The sequence below is a fragment of the Hemitrygon akajei genome, chromosome 15, assembly GCF_048418815.1.
Source record: "Hemitrygon akajei chromosome 15, sHemAka1.3, whole genome shotgun sequence".
In the NCBI taxonomy this organism is placed as follows: Eukaryota; Metazoa; Chordata; class Chondrichthyes; order Myliobatiformes; family Dasyatidae; genus Hemitrygon; species Hemitrygon akajei.
In genome coordinates this window covers 41,034,723-41,056,611 of record NC_133138.1, presented here as the reverse complement: position 1 = coordinate 41,056,611, position 21,889 = coordinate 41,034,723, and the positions used below count along the sequence as shown (strand labels likewise).

Here is a 21,889-nt window from a genome sequence, read left to right as displayed (position 1 = left end):
ACCTGACTTGAGCTTCTCCCTCTCAAGTTGCAGGGTGAAGTCTATGATATTATGGCCACTGGTTCCATTACTGTCAAGTTCTGTAACTTGACAACATCAATCTAATTCAAAGGAAAACATGGGAGTCTAGGGATGAAATATTAAATTCACAACAATTACTTTAAGCTCCCTAATCACATCCGGTTCATTACACAACACCCACTCCAGAGTAGCTGATCCCCTAGTGGGCTCAACCACGAGCTGCTCTAAAAACCCATCTCAGATGCGTTCCACAAATTCTCTCTCTTGGGATCCAGCATTTTCCCTGTCCCTCTACATATTGGTATCTCCCATGACTAACATAACATTGCCTTCTTTTGACATGCTTTCTCTATCTCCTGCTGTAATTTGTAGACCACATCCTGACTACTGTTCAGAGAGCTGTAAATAACTCCCAACAGAGTCTTCTTACCCTTATAGTTTCTGAACTCTACCCACAAGGATTCCACATCCTCCGACCTGGTCTCACCACTTCTTTCATTTCACTTGTTACCCAGCATTTTTTACTCATGTGGCTCCAGGGCAAGATACACTACCACACCATCTGAGTGTGGTTCAATCCAGTTTTATTAGTTTCTTCCTGTATCTAATAAAGTGGCCATGGAGTGTACGTTCATAATCTTTGACTGCTGTAGCCCATCCACTCCAAGCTTTGCCGTGTTGTGTGTTCAGGGATGCTCTTCTGCACACCACTGTTATTGCATGGGTATTTGAGAGCTGTCAGCTTGAACCAGTCTGGCCACTCTCCTCTGACCTCTCTCATTAACAAGGCATTTTCACCCAGAGACCTGCCACTCCCTCGATGTCCCTTTTGTTTTTCACACCATTCTCGATAAACTTCAAAGTCTGCTGCGCGTGAAAATCCCAGGAGATCAGCAGTTTCTGAGATACTCAAACCACCCCGTCTGGCACCAATAATCATTCCATGGTCAAAGTCACTTAGATCACATTTCCTCCGCATTCTGATGTTTAGGCAACTGAACTCCTTGACCATGTCTCCATGCATGCATCGAGTTGCTACCACATGATTACATGAATGAGCAAGTCTATGGGTGTACAGTACCTAATAAAGTGATCCCTCAGTGCACGTCAGTGATAGCAAACCTGATTCAGTTCTAGAGAGGAGGAGGGAGAACAGTGTTAGAGTTCAAATTCAAAGTCCAAAGTAAATTTATTATCAGAGTACATATTTGTCTCCATATACGACCCTGAGATTTGATTTTTTCCGTAGGCCTTCACAGTAGATACAAAGAAATACAACAGAATCAGTGAAAGACTGCACCCGACATGATGGACAAACGGACAATGTGCAAATACAAAAAGAAAAAGGTAGTAATACTAAATCAATAAGCAGTAATTATAGAGAACTTGAGACAAAGAGACCTTGAAAGTAAGTGCATATATTATGGGAGCAGTTCAGTGATGGGAGGAGTAAAGTTCGCCCCTCTTGTTAAGCAGCCTGAAGTCTGAGGGGTGATAACTGTTCCAGAACCTGGTGGTGTGGATCCTGAGGTTCCTGTACCTTCTTCCTGATGGCAGCAGTGAGGAGAGAGTGTGGCCTGTCTGGTGGGGGCCCTGATGATGGATGCTGCTTTCCTGTGACAACACTCCGTTAGATGTGCTCAATGGTTGGGAAGGCTTTACCCGTGATGGACTGGGACGTATCCATTACGTTCTGTAGGATTTTCCATTCAAGGACATTGGTGTTTCCACACCAGGCTGTGATGCAGCCAGTCAATACACTCTCCACTGCACATCTAAGAAGTTTGTCAGAGTCTTAGACGTCATGATGTCTGTGATAATAAATAAATCTGACTCAGCCCAGAGAGGGGAAGGAAGAGTGAAGAGAGCGGACAGGGGAGAGAGGAAAGAGAGAAGGAGAGGGAGGGCGAGGAAGAGAGGTGAGAGAGGGCGAGAGAGAGAGGTGAGAGAGGGCGAGAGAGAGGAGAGAGAGGGTGAGAGAGAGAGGAGAGAGAGAGAGACAGGGCAAGGGAGAGAGGAGAGGGAAGGCGAGGGAGAGAGGGCGAGAGAGAGAGGAGAGAGAAGGCGAGGGAGGGCAGAGAGAGAGAGACAGGGCAAGGGAGAGAGGAGAGGGAGGGCAAGGGAGAGAGGAGAGGGAGGGTGAGGGAGAGAGGAGAGAGAAGGAGAGAGGAGAGAGAAGGAGAGGGAGGGCGAGGAAGAGAGGTGAGAGAGGGAGAGAGGTGAGAGGGCGAGGGAGGAGAGAGAGGGTGAGGGAGGGCAGAGAGAGAGAGACAGGGCAAGGGAGAGGGGAGAGTGAAGAAAGCGGACAGGGGAGAGAGGAAAGAGAGAGGGAGCAGGTGAGAGTGGTGAGAGAGGGCAGAGAGAGAGGGTGAGGGAGGGCGGAGAGAGAGAGACAGGGCAAGGGAGAGGGGAGAGTGAAGAAAGCGGACAGGGGAGAGAGGAAAGAGAGGGAGCAGGTGAGAGTGGTGTGAGAGGGCAGAGAGAGAGGGTGAGGGAGGGCGGAGAGAGAGAGACAGGGCAAGGGAGAGAGGAGGGAGGGCAAGGGAGAGAGGAGAAGGAGGGCGAGGGAGAGAGGTGAGAGGGCGAGGGAGGGCAGAGAGAGAGACAGGGCGAGAGAGGAGAGGGAGGGCAAGGGAGAGAGGAAAGGGAGGGCAAGGGAGAGAGGAGAGGGAGGGTGAGGGAGAGAGGAGAGAGAGGGTGAGGGAGAGAGGAGAGAGAGGGTGAGGGAGAGAGGAGAGAGAGAAGGAGAGGGAGGGTGAAGAAGAGAGGTGAGAGAGGGCGAGAGAGAGAGGAGAGAGAGAGAGACAGGGCAAGGGAGAGAGGAGAGGGAGGGCGAGGGAGAGAGGAAAGGGAGGGCAAGGGAGAGAGGAGAGGGAGGGTGAGGGAGAGAGGAGAGAGAGGGTGAGGGAGAGAGGAGAGAGAGAAGGAGAGGGAGGGTGAGGAAGAGAGGTGAGAGAGGGCGAGAGAGAGAGGAGAGAGAGAGAGACAGGGCAAGGGAGAGAGGAGAGGGAGGGCGAGGGAGAGAGGTGAGAGAGGGCGAGGGAGGAGAGGGCAAGGGAGAGAGGAGAGAGAAGGGGAGGGAGGGTGAGGAAGAGAGGTGAGAGAGGGAGAGAGGTGAGAGGGCGAGGGAGGAGAGAGAGGGTGAGGGAGGGCGGAGAAAGGAGGGAGGGCAAGGGAGAGAGGTGAGAGAGGGTGAGGGAGAGAGGGCGAGAGAGAGAGAGGGAGAGAGGGCGAGGGAGGGCGGAGAGAGAGGGTAGGGGAGAGGGGAAAGGGGAGAGCGAAGGCAGTACAAAGGACGCCCAGAGGCGTGGTCCGCCCCGGGCAAACCCTCCCTCGGCTACATCAGCAGCGGGCTGACGCGGCCGGCTCCTGCACGGTTTATAAGCAGACGCCTGCGTGGCTTTCCTCTCTCGTTAGGGGATGGATGTGACTGCCGAGACACCGGTCCACCCTCTGTGAATTGGAAACTCGCGAGCAACTGGATCGGAAAATTTCCGCCCCTCTCCCTGCGAACCAAGCGCCGCCGCTGGGTAAGAACCGGGAGTATATTCCCGGCTCCTCGTGTTACCGATCTTTTGTGTGAGTGATGGTGCCGGGGCCTGAGTAATTGCCAAGCTCACAGGCGGGTTAAACACCTCCTGCACTCGGGAGAATAGCGCTGGCGAGCTGCTCTCTCCGGGGCCGTCTCATTCATTCATCGCTTGTCTGCCCCGGTTTAAACCCCCGCCCCTTGCGGGGCGAACCTCCGCCACCTCTTCCCCACTGCCCCTTCGCCCGTTGCCCTCACAGCCACCACCATCACCCCTACCCCCCCCAACCCCGATCTTCAGCCCCCCGCGGGAGGTTTCTGAAAGATGACGGGAGGTAATACAAGGGGTCAGATTGATAAGGTATTCAGAGGAAAGTATCGGGGCAATATCAGAGGTAAGTTTTTTAAACACAGAGTGATGAGTGTGTGGAAGGAGGGGAGGTGATTTGTGAGGGACATTTAGGAACTCTGCGATAGGCACATGGGTGATAGAAAAATGGAGGACCATATTGTTGGGAAGGGTTAGATTGATCTTGTACAGTAAGCCCATCGTTCCTCCAGTGACACAGACCACCGCCAGCCGCTCACCAGCGGCCTCTGTCCTGAGTCAGTCATTCATGACCCCAGGTCCAGCCCAGCTTCCTCTCGCTGGCTTTTCTGTAGCCGCCGGGTTTGGGACAGTCCATGACGGAGTCAGATTGATCTTTGGCTAGGTTTAAAAAGTCGTCACGACATGCTAACAGTCATGTTGTATGAAGGCTGCAGTGTGGAATGGTTTCGCAACTCTTTTATCTCAGGAAATGTCCCCACCCCGTCCCCCCGAAGCAAATCCCAAACGTCTGGAGGAACCGACGTTCTTTCTCCCGTTACTTCCCAAGTTCTGAGGGGAGAACGTGTGCAAAGCAAGATCCCACAATATGATGGTAACTAGATCAGAACGTATAACAAGTGTGTGTGTGTGTGTATATATATATATATGTGTGTGTGTGTGTGTGTGTGTGTGTGTGTGTGTGTAAAATAGTCACAGGTTAATGGCAGAAGAGTACACAGAACTGGGTTATAGGGAAGGATTGAGTAGTTTGGGACTTTATTCCCTAGACTGTTGAAGACTGACGGGGAGATTTGACAGAGGTATACAGAATTGAGGGGTATGGATCGGGTAAATGCAAGCAGGCTTTTTTCCAAGGAGGTTGGGTGAGACTACAATTTGAGGTCATGGGTTAAGTGTGAGAGGTGAAATGTTGAAGGGGAACCAATGGGTGGACTTCACTCAGAGGGTGGTGAGTGGAGTGAGTTGCTAGTGGAGGTGGTGGATGCGGTTTCGCTGGCAACTTTTAAGAGAAAGATAGCTACATGGATGGGGCGGCTGTGGTCAGGGTGCCATGGCTGGGGCTGGGCGGAGTAATGGTTTGGCACAGACTAGATGGTGTTTCTGGACTGTAGTGTACCATAACTGACAGTACAGCACAGAAACAGGTCAACAGGCCCTCAGACTCATGCTGAACTAATTAAACTCGTAATATAAATACCTTAACTAACCTGATCCTCAAATTGTTATATCTAGGAGGACAGATTGAGTGAGCTCGTGCTTTTCCACCTGGGGTGGAGAATGATGAGAGGTCACTTGATAGGGGTGTACAAGATGGTTATGAGGTATAGATGGAGAGGACGGCCAGAGACTTTTCCCAGGGCAGAAATGTCTAATATGAGGGGGCATAATTTTAAGGGGATTGGAGGAAAGTATAGAGGGATGTCAAAATAGGTATTTTACACAGAGAGTGGTGGGTGTGTGGAACACACTGCCAGGGTTGGTGGTAGAGGCAGATATATTAGGGACATTTAAGAGACACTTGGATGGGCACATGGATGAGAGAAAAATGGAGGGTTATGTGGAAGGGAAGGGTTAGATTGATCTGGGAGAAGATGAAAGGGTTGGCATAGCAATCTGAGCTGAAGGGCCTGTACTGTGATGTTCTATGTTTTATGATTCCTTTTGCCTGTACAAAGTCCACATCCATCCACTTGTTCCTGTCTGCCTGCACTGCACTTCCTCTGTAACTGTGACACTTTATTCTGCATTCTGTTATTGTGTTACCTTGTTCTACCTCAGTGCACTGTGTAATGATCTGACCTGTGAAAGAGAAGTTTTTGCTGGACCTTAGTACATGTGACAATAATAAACCAATTCATCCTAAATGATCAGATACATATTTTGAAACCGACTTCTAGTCTATATACCCCAGCCCAGGGAACTACCGACCTCATCGACACACAGCTGTGAGGCTACGTTGCAGTTGTGCAAGACATGGATGGACTAATCCTTGGAGCATAGAGTTTTGATCACAGTTACAGGAAAGACATCGGAATCAGTCTTGCAATTACAGACATATGTCATGTAATCTGTGGTTTTGTGGCAGCAGTACAGTGCAATACATAAAAATACTACAAATTACAGTAAGAAATATTTAAAAGGTGCAAAAAGAAAACTCATTAAGAGTTGAAAGTAAATTTAGTGAGACAAGAGCAAACAAAGAAAAAAAACATAGTCAGCTAGTGGTCATGGGGTTTCTTGTCCGTTCAGAAATCTGGTGGAGGGGAAGGAGCTGTTACTGAAACCCTGGGCAAACATGAGGAAATCTGCAGATGCTGGAAATTCAAACAACAGACACAAAATGCTGGTGGAACACAGCAGGCCAGGCAGCATCTATAGGGAGAAGCACTGTCGCTGTTTCGGCCCGAAACGTCGACAGTGCTTCTTCCTGTAGATGCTGCCTGGCCTGCTGTGTTCCACCAGCATTTTGTGTGTGCTGAAACCCTGGGAGTGTGTCTTCAGGCTCCTGTACCGCCTCCCAAATGGTAGCAATGAGAAGAGGGCATGTCCTGGGTGATGGGGTCCTTAATGACAGATGCTGCATTTTTTTGGGGCATTGCCTTTTGAAGCTGAGCTCGATGTTGGGGAGGATAGGCCCATGATGGAGCTGGCTGAGTATATGGAGTGGTAGGTATATGGAATGAGCTGCCAGAGGAAGTAGTAGAGGTAGGTGCAATAACAATATTTGAAAGATGCTTGGATTGGTAGTTGGATACATTTGCAATGCAGACAAGTGGGACTTCGTGGTCAGCTTGGATGGATATAGAACAGTACAGCACAGGAACAGGCCCATCAGCCCATGGCACTGTACTATTAAGCTATTTCACGAATTCCATCTGCCTGCACTTCGTCTATATCCCTCCATTCCCTGCGAGCCCACATGCAGCCTGTTGAAGACGTCTTCTGTCTCCACTTCCATCCTGGGCAGTACACTCAGCCCCCACCATTCTCTGTGTATTTATAAATAAAACTTGTCCCACACACTTCCTTTGTTTACAATGCACAGGAACTGAGAATGGGACAGGACAAGACAGGAACAGGCCCTTCCTATTGTGCTGAAGCTATTAAATTAGTAATCAAATGCTCACTAAACTAAACTTCTCTGACTGCACAATGTCCATTCCTTCCATTTCACACATATTCATGTGCCTATCTAGAACCCTCTTGAAGGCCTCCACCACCACCCCAGGCACCCACCACTCTCTGTGTGTAACAAAAAACTTGCCCCTCTCACCTTAAATACATGCCCTTTCGTATTAGAGATTTTGACCTTGAGGAAAGATGCTGTCTGTCTCCTCTATCGATGCCTCTCCTAATCTCAAAGTTCTATCAGATCTCCCCTCACTATGCACACGTGGACACAGACACAGTAAAGATGCACAGAACATTATTGCACTGGGTCAGGCCATTCAGCCCACAGTTTTGTGCTGAATTAATGAAATTGGTAATCACATGCGCAACTGAAGTAATTCCTTCTGCCCACACAATGTCCATATCCTTCCATTCTCTGCATATTCAAGGGCCTGTCGAAGAGCCTCCAGAATGCCTGTATCTTATCTTTCTCTACCACCGCCCTAGGTAGCACATCCCAGGCACCCAGCACTCTGTGTAAAATAAACTTGCCTGCGCTTCTCCTTTGAACTTGTAGTAACACACAAAATGCTGGAGGAACTCAGCAGGTCAGGCAGCATCTATAGAGACGATGTTTCAGGCCAATACCCTTCATCAGGACTGGAAAGGAAGGGAACAGGCCAGAATAAGGAGGGGAGAGGGGAAGGAGGACAAGCTGGGAGGTGGTAGGTGAGACCAGGTGAGGGGGAAGGTGGGGGGGGGGGATGAAGTGAGACACTGGGAGGTGATAGGTGAGACCAGGTGAGGGGGAAGGTGGGTGGGTGGGGAGGGGGATGAAGTGAGACACTGGGAGGTGATAGGTGAGACCAGGTGAGGGGGAAGGTGGGTGGGATGAAGTGAGACGCTGGGAGGTGATAGGTGGAAGAGATAAATGACTGAAAAAGAAATCTAATCAGAGAGGCAAGTGCACTATGGGAGAAAGGGAAGGACGAGGGTCACCAGAAGGAGGTGATTGGCAAGTGGGAAGAAGAGAAGGGGTGAGAGGGGAACTGGATTTGGGAATGGAAAGAGAGAGAAGGGGGAGAGGTAAGGAATTACTGGAAGCTAGATAATTGATATTCATGCCATCAGATTACCAGGGTGGAATATGAGGTATTCCAACTGAATGTGGCCTCATCAGGGTAGTAGAAGAGGCCATGGACTGACATGTCAGATTGGGGAAGGGAGGTCGAAATGAAGTGGGTGACCTCTGGGAAATCTTGCACACTCTCACCTTAAATATACGACCATTGAAAAATAAACATCCCACTCGACTGTGTAAACTTGCATTTCAGTAATTTGGGCCAAAGTTCCTGATTCAGAACTGCATTACTCTGACCTTCATACGGGTCTGTCCTGTCAGTAGGAATGTTGTACAGTTCGATCGATCTCACCTCATTCTTCAGTCTGCGGAGTACAGAGCCTGCCTGCCCCATAACAATCTGCATCGCAGCATTCTGGTGAACACTCTCTCAATCATCGTCCGTACTCTGAGTAATCTAGTGACCCTGTTCCGAGTGAGATAGACCAGACATATTCCAGACATTCTGACCGTGATCCTTTGTAAATGGAGATAACTTTAGCATTTGTTACCTCTTATAATACAGGCCGTGCCCCATGCTATTTGTATTCCTGATTGCTTGCCTGGAGACTCGAGTATGCAGATGGGCAGCACAGCAGTGTATTTATTGAAATATGGGTGGCGATACATCTCTACCAAAGGAGGTATAAGGCGCTCCTTCCATTTGCTAGCCTGCAGGTCACCCCTGCGCAAGATGTAGCACCTGTTTAGCCCCCTGATCAGAGTCATGTGAAGCCATGGGAGCAGGTGGTGGATGGTCGTATGAGCAGCCGGTGCAGATCACAAGTCCTGGTTATGTGACTACAATCTCTGAAGTGTATTGAGAATGGCTGGGGTCACCCGTCTTGTAAAGACGTTGCCCAGGAGAAAGAAGTGGTAAACCACTTCTGTAGAAAAATTTTCCAAGAACAGCCATGGTCATGGAAAGACCATGATCGCCCACGTCGTACTACACGACACATAATGATGATGTCATACAACACGGTGCATAATGATGATGTTTCAGAAACGGTGCTGAACAGGTGCTTCTGGCCCTTTGAGCCGTGCTGCCCAGCAACCCCCGATCTAACCCTAGCCTAATCACCAGACAACTTACAATGAACATTCTGGCATGTCTTTGGGCTGTGGGAGGAAACTGGAGCACCCGGACAAACCCACACAGTTCACCCGGAGAGCGTACAGGCTCTTTACAGGTAACATCAGAATTGAACTCTGAACTCTGAAGCCATGAGTTGTGATGGTTTTCCCGCTAACGGCTTCGCCGCCATGGTGCGATTCTGTAAGGAGTCTCATTTGTTTGTTTAAATGGAGATGACTCCGGTTTTCAATTCCTCTTAAAATACGAGGGAGCCAACATGCTACTTGCATTCTGAGTCACTTGGTGTAGTTGTCTGGTGACTCGAGATTGCAGTTTGGCAGCACGGTAGGTGGTAGTTAGTGTACTGCTATTCAGGAGCAGTGATTACCCCACAACCATGAGGCTGCGGAACCAGAGAGGATAACCTTCATTCATCCCAACATTGAACGGACTCCAGAAACTACAATCTCTCTTTCAAGCGCTCTACAACTCGTGTTCTCGATACTTACTGCTAATTTATTTAATATTATAATTTTGTTTATCTTTCTGTATTTGCACAGTTCATTGTCTCTTGCACACTGGTTGCTTGTCTGTCCTGTCGGGTGCGGTCTTTCGTTGTTTCTATTTACTGTGAATGCCCAAAAGAAAAGGAATCTCGGGGTTGGAAATGTGATATATATGTACTTTGATAATAAATTTACTTTGAACTTGATTTACAGTGCCAGCAACCCGGGTTTAATTTCCACCATTGACTGTACGTTCTCCCTGTGACCACGTGGTTTCCTCAGGGTGCCCTGGTTTCCTCCCACACTCCAGACGTAAGAGTTAATTGGTCACATGGGTGTAATTGGACAGCACAGGTTCGTTGGGCTGGAAGGGCCTGTTACCGTGCTGTATCTCCAAAATATACAAATGTTCTTGCATGGCGATACAGGAAGCTGCGGATGTGAGATTCTGCATTGACATACGATCTGCTGGAGGAGCTCACCAGTATCTGTTGGATGGGGGAGGGGGAAGGTGAGGATTTGTCACCGCTTCGGGTCAAAACCTTACATCAGGACTGAGAGCGGAGGTGGTGTCAACCTGAAATTATTAACCTGCTCAGTTGAGGAAAAACACCAGAGACACGAAATTACCACGAAATTACCTCTGAAACGGTTTTTATTCAGAGAGGAGTTCGCAGCCCCACGCACTTCGGGCGTAAGGTAGCCAACTCCCAATTTGTCGGTTTATGAAGGTCATACTTATACCCAAAAGCAGGGTACTACATTCACAAATATGGTTACCGATTCGAATTCATCAATTGATTGGCTATTGCATAGCTAAGCACGCAAAATACTCGGAATAAGCATAGACGCAAGCGTAATACTCGGAATAAGTATATAGCTCAAGATACTTTGCCAAACACATTGTCTTGTGGTCGCAGGTTCCCTTTTCTTTGTGGTTGCCACATGCTATCTGGAATCTTATCTTAGCTACTTCCCCAATAACGTATCCTCTCCCTGGTCCTGTCTACATATTTTGCTACACTTACCCCTCGCCCACCCCTTCTACACGTACCCCTTACCCTCTTCACATTCTCAGTGGCAGGTTCAGAGTAAAGAAGGGGGAATGGTAAGAAAGGTAAACACAAAGTACACTGCAGATGCTGGGGTCAAATCAGCACGTACAGAAGCTGGATGAACTCAGCAGGTCGGGCAGCATCCGTTGAAATAAGCAGTCAACGTTTCGGACCGAGACCTTTCATCAGGGCAGGACTTGAGTCCTGACGAAGGGTCTCGGCCCAAAACGTTGACTGCTTATTTCAACGGATGCTGCCCAACCCTGCTGAGTTCCTCCAGCTTGTTTGTACGTGATGGTAAAAAAGGTGATTGGTGGACTGGGGAACGGTGTGGGATGACACGCAGAGGATGTTCAGTAGGAGAGTTGGAAGACAGAGGCAGGTGAATGATAGAGAGAGAGGGAGAGGACAAAATGGATAAAGCAATAGATGCAGCAACACACAAAATTCTGGAGGAACTCAGATGGTCAGGCAGCATCTAATAAACAGTCGATATCTCGGGCTGAGACCCTTCATCAGGACAGGGAAGGAAGGGGGAGGAAACCAGGATGAGAAAGTGGGGGGGAGGTGGGATGAAGTGAGCAGCTGGGAGGTGATGGGTAGAAGAGGTGAAGGCTGGAGCAGAATTCTGATAGGAGAGGAGAGTGGTCCATGGGAGAAGGGGTGGAAGTAGATGGCAGGTGAGGGGAAGAGAAGGGTGAGAGGGTAATCTGAATGGGAAAGGAGAGTAGGGTGGGAAGGGTATTTACCGTAAGTTAGTGAGCTCAGTTGGAAGCTACCCCAACCACATGTTCCATCTGGGCATCCCTTTCTTCACTCTCGTCTCCTATCAGATGGCTTCTCCAGCCCTTACTTCTATCACCGACAACAACCCAACTTCTCCCTTTATCCCACTTCCCACCCATCCACTTGCCCCCTCTGCTGGTCTCACTTATCACCTCCTCTCACTTCATCCCCCCCCTCCCTCTGGTGTCCACCTACCCCCTCACCCGCTCACCCATCAGCTGCCAGCTTGCACCCCTTCCCCCACCTCCCTTCATCCTGACGAAGAGTCTCAGCCCAAAATGTTGACTTGTGGCGACCCACTTCCCAGCGCACTTGAACCGACTCACAAATCTGCGCGCGCCGGCATTGAGGCCGGTCCCAAAGAGGGTGCCAAGCCTGCTTCACTAGCAAGGGGAAAAGCCCGCGTGCGGGACGGGACTGTGAATACGCGCCCCTTACAGCATTCCCGCCCGGGGAGGGCGGGATCAGGAAGGCTTTAAAGCAAAGCCGCGAAGTTTGAATAAATCTCTTTTGTAACTGCAGCTCACCGACTCCATGTCGTTATTGCAGCGCTGTGTGTAGCACAACGTTACAATTGGTGACCACATCCCGACACGGGGACCACCCCTCCACGCCTGTGCTCGAAGGCTTCCCCCGGACAAGCTCCGGCTGTCAAAGGAGGAGTTCAAGAGGATGGAGGAATTGGGGATCATACGGCGGTCCGACAGCCCATGGGCCTCCCCCCTGCACGTGGTGCCCAAAGCAACAGAGGGCTGGAGACCGTGCGGCGACTACCGCAGGCAGAACGAGGCTACAACACTGGACCGCTACCCTGGGCCGCACATTCAGGACTTTGCAGCACGGCGCACGGATCTTCTCCAAGGTAGACCTCGTCCAGGGATACCATCAAATCCCGATGCATCTGGACGACGTCCCCAAAATAGCACTCATCACCCCTTTCGGCCTTTTCGAGTTCCTCCGCATGCCATTCAGCCTAAAGAATGCCGCACAGACGTTTCAGCGGTTAATGGACACGGTGGGACGCGACCTGGACTTCGCTTTCATCTATTTGGACGACATCCTCATAGCCAGCAGCAGGCATCAGGAGCATCTGTCCCACCTCCGTCAACTCTACACCCGACTGAGTGAATACGGCCTGACAATCAACCCGGCCAAATGCCAGTTCAGGCTCGACACCATCGACTTCCTGGGCCACAGGATTACTAAAGACGGGGCAACCCCTCTGTCTGCCAAGGTAGACGCGGTCCGCCATTTCCCCCGACCCAACACAATCAAAGGCCTTCAGGAATTCATGGGTATGGTGAATTTTTACCACCGCTTCCTCCCTTCAGCTGCCCGAATCATGCGCCCCCTGTTCGCCCTGATGTCGGGTAAGGGCAAGGACATTACCTGGGACGAGGAGTCCGCCGCCGCTTTTGTTAAAACGAAAGAAGCCTTGGCAAACGCCACGATGCTAGTGCACCCCAGAACGGACGTCCCTACTGCCCTCACAGTGGATGCATCTAACACGGCAGTCCGTGGAGTGCTGGAACAACTCATCGCGGGTCGCTGGCAACCCCTGGCGTTTTTCAGCAAACACCTGCGACCACCTGAGCTCAAATACAGTGCTTTCGACCGGGAACTGTTGGTGCTATACCTGGCAATCCGGCATTTCAGGTACTTCTTGGAAGGTAGGCCCTTAACCGCGTTCACGGACCACAAACTGCTTACCTTTGCGTTCACGAAAGCATCCGACCCCTGCTCGTCCCGCCAGCAGCGACATCTGTCCTACATCTCTGAATTCACGACGGATGTCTGGCATGTCTCAGGAAAGGAAAATGTCGTGGCGGACGCCCTCTCCTGCCCTAACATCCAAGCCCTGTCCCAGGGGGTAGACTATGAAGCACTGGCGGAGGCACAGCAGGCAGACGAGGAGATCCCTAGTTACAGAACCGCAGTCTCCGGTTTGCATCTCCAGGACCTCCCCATACGCCCAGGTGAGAGGACCCTACTCTGTGACGTCATCACCGGCCAATCCCGCCCCGTCGTCCTGGCAGCCTGGCGGCGCGTTTTCAACTCCATTCACAACTTAGCGCACCCCTCCATCAGGACAATCGTCAGATGGTAGCCAACAGGTTCGTTTGGCACGGACTCCGCAAGCAGGTCAGTGAATGGGTCAGAACGTGCATGCACTGCCAGACGGCCAAGGTGCAGCGGCACACCAAAGCTCTGCCACAGCAGTTCCACTCCACCCACCGGAGGTTCGACCACATTCGTGGATATCGTGGGCCCCCTGCCAGTGTCGCGAGGAGCGCGGCACCTCCTGACTACCGTGGACCGGTTCACAAGATGTCCAGAAGCGGTCCCGCTCACCGACACCACCTCCGAATCTTGCGCCCGGGCACTGATCGCCACTTGGGTGTCCCGCTTTGGTGTACCGGCCCACATTACCTCCGACAGAGACGCCCAGTTCACCTCCAGCCTGTGGTCAGCTATGGCCAGCCTTTTGGAGACACAGCTGCACCACAGCACTGCCTACCACCCACAGTCGAACAGACTGGTGGAGCGTTTCCACCATCACTTGAAGTCAGCTCTCATGGCCCGCCTCAAAGAGCCTAACTGGGTGGTCGAGCTCTCCTGGGTCCTGCTCGGAATTTGCACGGCGCCCAAAGAGGATCTGCACACCTTGTCGGCCGAGTTGGTGTACAGCGCACCCCTGGTCGTCCCAGGAGAGTTCATACCAGCCCCAAGGGGGCAAGAGGAAGAACCTACAGCAGTCCTGGACAGACTACGCGAGAGGCTCGGTAACCTGGCCCCCATACCCAATTCGCAGCATGGGCAGAACCCGACCTGCGCACCCAAAGACCTGCAAAACTGTAAGTTCGTTTTTGTACGACGGGGCGGACATCGGGCACCACTGAGCGGCCCTACGAGGGGCCGTTTACGATGATGAGAAACAACGGGTCCACATTCGTGCTGGACATTGGGGGGAAAGAGGAGGTTTTCACGGTGGACCGACTCAAACCAGCCCATGTGGACTTGGCGCAGCCGGTCGAGATTCCGGCACCGCGGTGCAGAGGCAGACCTCCCAAATAGAGTCCGACCCAGACTGTGGACACTGGGGGGTGTATCGCCGGTTCTGGGGGGGGGGTTATGTGGCGACCCACTTCCCAGCGCACTCGAACCGGCTCACAAAGCGGCGCGCGCCGGCATTGAGGCCGGTCCCAAAGAGGGCACCAAGCCTGCTTCACCAGCAAGGGGAAAAGCCCGCGCGCAGGACGGGACTGTGAATACGTGCCCCCTATAGCATTCCCGCCCGGGGAGGGCGAGATCAGGAAGGCTTTAAAGCGAGGCCGCGAAGTTTGAATAAATCTCTTTTGTAACTGCAGCTCACCGACTCCGTGTCGTTATTGCAACGCTGCATGTAGCGCAACGATACAGACTGTTTATTCCTATAGGCTATAAGACAAAGGAGCAGAATGAGGCTATTCAGCCCATTGAGTCTGCTCCACCATTCCATCATGGCCGACTTATCCCTCTCCACCCCATTCTCCTGCCTTCTTCCCGTAACTGTTGACTAATCAAGAACCTATCAACCTCCACTTCAAATATACCCAATGACCTGCCCTCCGCTGCCACCTGTTGCAATGAATTCCGCAGATTTACCACCCTCTGGCTAAAGAAACTCTTCTTGAATTTGCTCTGAGTTCCAGTGTCTGCCGAATCTCTCATGTTTATTTTTCTGACTGGTTGGTCATTTACTCTCACTGATCCTTTACGTGTGTGAGTTCACTGTTTCTTTCCACGAGATTTTTAGTAGAAAATCCCCTCGGTAGTTAGTGTGAGTGGTTCTACCATGACTGTGTGCCACAGGGTGTCTGTGTAAATGTCCAATTCCTGACTCACCTCCAGGGAATTTATTTATTTATTCATTCAGATATACAGTGTAGAATAGGCCCTTCTGAGCTGCTCAAAGATGCCCGACAACACTGATTTAATCCTAACCTAATCGAGGGACAATTTACAATGAGCAGTTAACCTACCTGTACATCTTTTGACTGTGGGAAGAACCCAGAGAAAATCCACACATTCCACAGGGCTTCCTTACAGAGGAATTACCCCCTGAGCTGTAATGGCTAACTGCTGTACCACTGTGTTGCAAACAGTAAACTTTTCTATTTAAAGTTTAAGGTCAATTTATTAAAGTATGTAAATGTCACCATACACAAACCTGGATTCATTTTCTTGCAGGCACTCACAGTAAACACGATAGAATCAGTGAAAAACCACACACAACAAAGGCGGACAAACAACCAACGTGCAAAAGATGACAAATTGTGCAAATACAAAAAAGAAACAAAATAGTAATTAGAGTAATAAATATCGAGAACATTTGTTGTCAAGTCCTTGAAAGTGACTCCATAGGTTGTGGAATCAGTTTGGTGTTGGGTCGAGTGAGATTATCCACACCGGTTCAAGAGTCTGATGTTTAACATTTTGGTTGGCTTTTCCTAGTGAAGGATTATCTGATTATTAACACGTCATTTACTGCAGGAGACTGCAGAACGCTTGTTACCTGTTGGCTTCTCAGATTGTGCCTTGGGGTTTTGTTCAGTACACTGGGTTATTCCACAGGTTCCACAAGTACTTTTTTAAAAAAAAAGTAAATTGCAAACTTTTTTCATTCAAATCAAGTTTCTGCCCACCCTGGACCCTGGAGTTAAAATTCAGCAGATTGATCATTATGGAACATAACGTTGCTGGTGACAGACCTGCCATCAATGTGTTACTTAACATACAAACTGCTGGAGGAGCTCAGCAGGTCGAGATTCCAGATTGTCTCTTGCCGGTCTTCAGTACACCAGCGTACAGGAGACCAAAATGATTGTTACTCCAGATTAAGTGCAACATAAAAACCACAATAAGTAGAAAGAATACAAGGAAAAGACACAATAAATATAAAATCAAGATTCAAAATAAATTCATTATCTAAGTACACATATGTCACCATATACAACCTGAGATTCATTGTCTTGCGAGCATACTCAATAATGAATAACGACCATAATACAATCAATGAAGGACCACACCAACTTGGGCATTCAACCAGTGTGTGTGCACAAGACATAAACAGCACAAATACTAAAAAATTAATAAATGAATAAATAAGCAACTTACATCGAGAACATGAGATGATGAGTTCTTTGAAAGTAAGTCCATAAGTTGTGGGTACATTTCAATGATGAGGCAAGTGAAGTTATCCCCTTTGGTTCAAGATCCTGATGGTTGAGGAGTAGTAACTAAATCTGTAAATCCCATTGCACAAGTATCTGTTTGAGATCAGGTGGCATCTATGGAGGGACAGTTGACATTTTTGGCCTTGCTTCTCTCCACCTCCTTTCATCATGTGGATGAAAGAAAAATGGAGGATTATATAGGCGGGAGGGTAGATTGATCTCACTTCTTGATTAGCAAAACGTCTACTCCTCTAACTATGGAATCCTCTATCACTACTGCAGTGAAGGGTCTCGACTTGAAACATCACCTGTACTCTTTTCCGTAGATGCTGCCTGAATCGCCAAGTTCCTCCAGCATTTTGTGTGTTGCTCCTTATTCCAGCATCTGTCATTTTTTCTTTGTGTTGATAAGGAGAATGAGAAGTGGCTTCATAGCAGTGTGCAAGATGATGAGAGGGATAGATTGAGTGGACAGCCAAAGACTTTTCCCCAAGGTTGAAGTGGATAATATGAGGGGGCATCATTTTAAGATGATTGAGGGAAGTATAGGGGGGATGTCAGAGTTAAGTTTCTTACAGAGTGTGGTGGGTGTGGAATACATTGCCGGGGTGGTTGTAGAGGCAGATTCATTAGGATCATTTATACTCTCTCCTTGGCATTATGGGGGTTGCAAAGAAAAGAGCCATCAGGACCATTACGGAGGCTGCAGTGTGAGCCTCCAGATGGTTGTGACCCATGGACCAATGCTGATGGAACACAAACTGGACCCTGATCAATCCTGGACGAAGGTGTCTGATCTTGAATGACCCGAATCACCGATGACCTGTGGTTACATCACTGATGATGTAGCCCAGTGCATCCTGGGATGTATCTCAGTATCAAGTGACTCTTAGATCTTCACGTGGATGAAAAAAAATGGAGGATTATATAGGAGGGAGGGTAGATTGATCTCACTTCTTGATTAGCAAGGTTAAGAGAAGAATGCAGGAGAATGAGGTTGAGAGGGACAATAAATCAGCCATGATGGAATGGTGGAGCAGACTCAATATTTGATATTCCTATACAGCAAGGGCCTTCATTGGTAAGGGTCAACCATAGAAGTTCTGTCCCAGCTGATGTGCAAGCCAGGGCAGTACAATATGGAGAGCAAGCTGTTGTCTATGTAGCAGGCTTCTCCTCTCCACACTGTTGATGAATCCAAAGGAATGGTGGAGACTGATGCAGTCTTGTGCCAGCATCATCACAGGAGTTGCCAGTCAGCATTGAGCTCAAAGTAGGACTGGATTTCAAAATTTTTCCTCAAGGTATACTCTCAAACCTTCCCATGAGTGGGTGTAGCCGGAGGTTTGATATCAGAGTTTTCCTTCTCGTTCAGTGAGTTGGCCACACCGCAGATAAAGGCTACACAGGCAGAAAGGAAGGAATGGCCACTAGACAGCGTAGCAGTAGGCAGGTAGTGCAGGAGTCCCTTGGGGTCATCTCCCTCCTAAACAGATATACTGTTTTGGATACTGTTGGGGGAGATGTCTCATCAGGGGAAGGCAGCAGCAGCCGAGTTCATTGCACCATGGGTGGCTCTGCGGCACAGGAGGGAAGGAAAAGGAGTGGGAGAGCTATAGTGATAGGGGATTCGATTGTAAGGGGAATAGATAGGCGTTTCTGCGGCCGCAAACGAGACTCCAGGATGGTATGTTGCCTCCCTGGTGCAAGGGACAAGGATGTCTCTGAGCGGCTGCAGGACATTCTGGAATGGGAGGGTGAACAGCCAGTGGTCGTGGTGCACATAGGTACCAACGATATAGGTAAAAAATGGGATGAGGTCCTACAAGGTGAATTTAGGGAGTTAGGAGATCAACTAAAAAGTAGGACCATAAAGGTAATAATCTCTGGATTACTACCAGTGCCACGTGCTAGTCAGAGTAGAAATAGGAGGATATTTCAGATGAATACATGGCTTGAAAAATGGTGCAAGGGGGAGGGATTCAAATTTCTGGGGCATTGGAACCAGTTCTGGGGGAGGTGGGACTGGTATAAACAGGGCGGTCTGCACCTGGGCTGGACTGGAACCAATGTCCTAGGGGGAGCATTTGCTACTGCTGTTCAGGAGGCTTTAAACTAATGTGGCAGGGGGATGGGAACAATTGCAGAGACACAGAGGGGTGTAAAATGAGGGTAGAAGCAAAAAGTAGTAAGGTGAAAAGTAAAAGTGGCAGGCAGGCAAATCCAGGGCAAAAAGCAAAAAGAGCCACTTTTCAACATAATTGTATATGGGCTAAGAGTGTTGTAAAAACAAGCCTGAAGGCTTTGTCAATGCAAGGAGCATTCGTAACAAGGTGGATGAATTGAATGTGCAGATAGTTATTAATGAATATGATATAGTTGGGATCACAGAGACATGGCTCCAGGGTGACCAAGGATGGGAGCTCAACATCCAGGGATATTCAATATTCAGGAGGGATAGACAGGAAAGAAAAGGAGGTGAGGTAGCATTGCTGGTTAAAGAGGAGATTAACGCAATAGAAAGGAAGGACATTAGCCTGGAGGATGTGGAATCGATATGGGTAGAGCTGCATAACACTAGGGGGTAGAAAACGCTGGTGGGAGTTGTGTACAGGCCACCTAACAGTAGTAGTGAGGTTGGGGATGGCATTAAACAGGAAATTAGAAATGCATGCAATAAAGGAACAGTAGTTATAATAAGTGACTTCAATCTACATATAGATTGGGTGAACCAAATTGGTAAGGGTGCTGAGGAAGAGGATTTCTTGGAATGTATGCGGGATGGTTTTCTGAACCAACATGTCGAGGAACCAACTAGAGAGCAGGCCATTCTAGATTGGGTTTTGAGCAATGAGGAAGGGTTAGTTAGCAATCTTGTCGTGCGAGGCCCCTTGGGTAAGAATGACCATAATATGGTGGAATTCTTCATTAAGATGGAGAGTGACATAGTTAATTCAGAAACAAAGGTTCTGAACTTAAAGAAGGGTAACTTTGAAGGTGTGAGACGTGAATTAGATAGACTGGCAAATGATACTTGAAGGGTTGACGGTGGATATGCAATGGCAAGCATTTAAAGATCGCATGGATGAACTACAAGAATTGTTCATCCCAGTTTGGCAAAAGAATAAACTAGGGAAGGTAGCGCACCCGTGGCTGACAAGGGAGATTAGGGATAGTATCAAGTCCAAAGAAGAAACATATAAATTAGCAAAAAAAAGCGGCACACCTGAGGACTGGGAGAAATTCAGAGTCCAGCAGAGGAGGACAAAGGGCTTAATTAGGAAAGGGAAAAAAGATTATGAGAGAAAGCTGGCAGGGAACATAAAAACTGACTGTAAAAACTTTTATAGATATGTGAAAAGAAAAAGATTGGTCAAGACAAATGTAGGTCCCTTACAGTCGAAAACAGGTGAATTGATCAGAGGGAACAAAGACATGGCAGACCAATTGAATAACTACTTTGGTTCTGTCTTCACGAAGGAGGACATAAATAATCTTCCGGAAATAGTAAGGGACCGAGGGTCTAGTGAGATGGAGGAACTGAGGGAAATACATGTTAGTAGGGAAGTGGTGTTAGGTAAATTGAAGGGAATAAAGGCAGATAAATCCCCAGGGCCAGATGGTCTGCATCCCAGCGTGCTTAAGGAAGTAGCCCAAGAAATAGCGGATGCATTAGTGATAATTTTTCAAAACTCCTTAGATTCTGGATTAGTTCCTGAGGATTGGAGGGTGGCTAATGTAACCCCACTTTTTAAAAAAGGAGGGAGAGAGAAACCAGGGAATTATAGACCAGTTAGTCTGACATCGGTGGTGGGGAAAATGCTAGAGTCGGTTATCAAAGATGTGATAACAGCACATTTGGAAAGAGATGAAATCATCGGACAAAGTCAGCGTGGATTTGTGAAAGGAAAATCATGTCTGACGAATCTTATAGAATTTTTTGAAGATGTAACTAGTAGAGTGGATAGGTGAGAGCCAGTGGATATGGTATATTTAGATTTTCAAAAGGCTTTTGACAAGGTCTCACACAGGAGATTAGTGTGCAAACTTAAAGCACACGGTATTGGGGGTATGGTATTGATGTGGATGGAGAATTGGTTGGCAGACAGGAAGCAAAGAGTGGGAGTAAACGGGACCTTTTCAGAATGGCAGGCAGTGACTAGTGGGGTACCGCAAGGCTCAGTGCTGGGACCCCAGTTGTTTACAAGATATATATATTAATGATTTGGATGATGGAATTAAAGCAGCATCTCCAAGTTTGCGGATGACACGAAGCTGGGCGGCGATGTTAGTTGTGAGGAGGATGCTAAGAGGATGCAGGGTGACTTGGATAGGTTAGGTGAGTGGGCAAATTCATGGCAGATGCAATTTAATGTGGATAAATGTGAGGTTATCCACTTTGGTTGCAAGAACAGGAAAACAGATTATTATCTGAACGGTGGCCGATTAGGAAAAGGGGAGATGGAATGAGACCTGGGTGTCATTGTACACCAGTCATTGAAGGAAAAAGGCAAATGGTATGTTGGGATTCATAGCAAAAGTATTTGAGTACAGGAGCAGGGAGGTTCTACTGCAGTTGTACAAGGCCTTGGTGAGACCGCACCTAGAATATTGTGTGCAGTTTTGGTCCCCTAATCTGAGGAAAGACATTCTTGCCATAGAGGGAGTACAGAGAAGGTTCACCAGATTGATTCCTGGGATGGCAGGACTTTAATATGAAGAAAGATTGGATCAACTAGGCTTATACTCACTAGAATTTAGAAGATTGAGGGGGGATCTTATTGAAACTTATAAAATTCTAAAGGGATTGGACAGGCTAGATGCAGGAAGATTGTTTCCGATGTTGGGGAAGTCCAGAACGAGGGGTCACAGTTTAAAGATAAAGGGGAAGCCTTTTAGGACCGAGATGAGGAAAAACTTCTTCACACAGAGAGTGGTGAATCTGTGGAATTCTCTGCCACAGGAAACAGTTGAGGCCAGTTCATTGGCTATATTTAAGAGGAAGTTAGATATGGCCCTTGTGGCTGAAGGGATCAGGGGGTATGGAGAGAAAGCAGGTACAGGGTTCTGAGTTGGAGGATCAGCCATGATCATACTGAATGGCGGTGCAGGCTCGAAGGGCTGAATGGCCTACTC

The 21,889-nt window shown here is 48.7% G+C and overlaps 1 protein-coding gene across 1 annotated transcript in view; it reads left to right on the top strand.

Moving 5' to 3' along the window:
- The first annotated feature begins 3,385 nt into the window (after positions 1 to 3,385).
- Positions 3,386 to 21,889, top strand: part of LOC140739273 (UDP-glucose 6-dehydrogenase-like) — a 75,302-nt gene continuing 56,798 nt past the window's right edge. The window contains exon 1 of the mRNA XM_073067422.1: positions 3,386 to 3,551. The gene's annotated coding sequence lies outside the window, so the exon portion shown is untranslated. The remainder of the gene's footprint in view (positions 3,552 to 21,889) is intronic.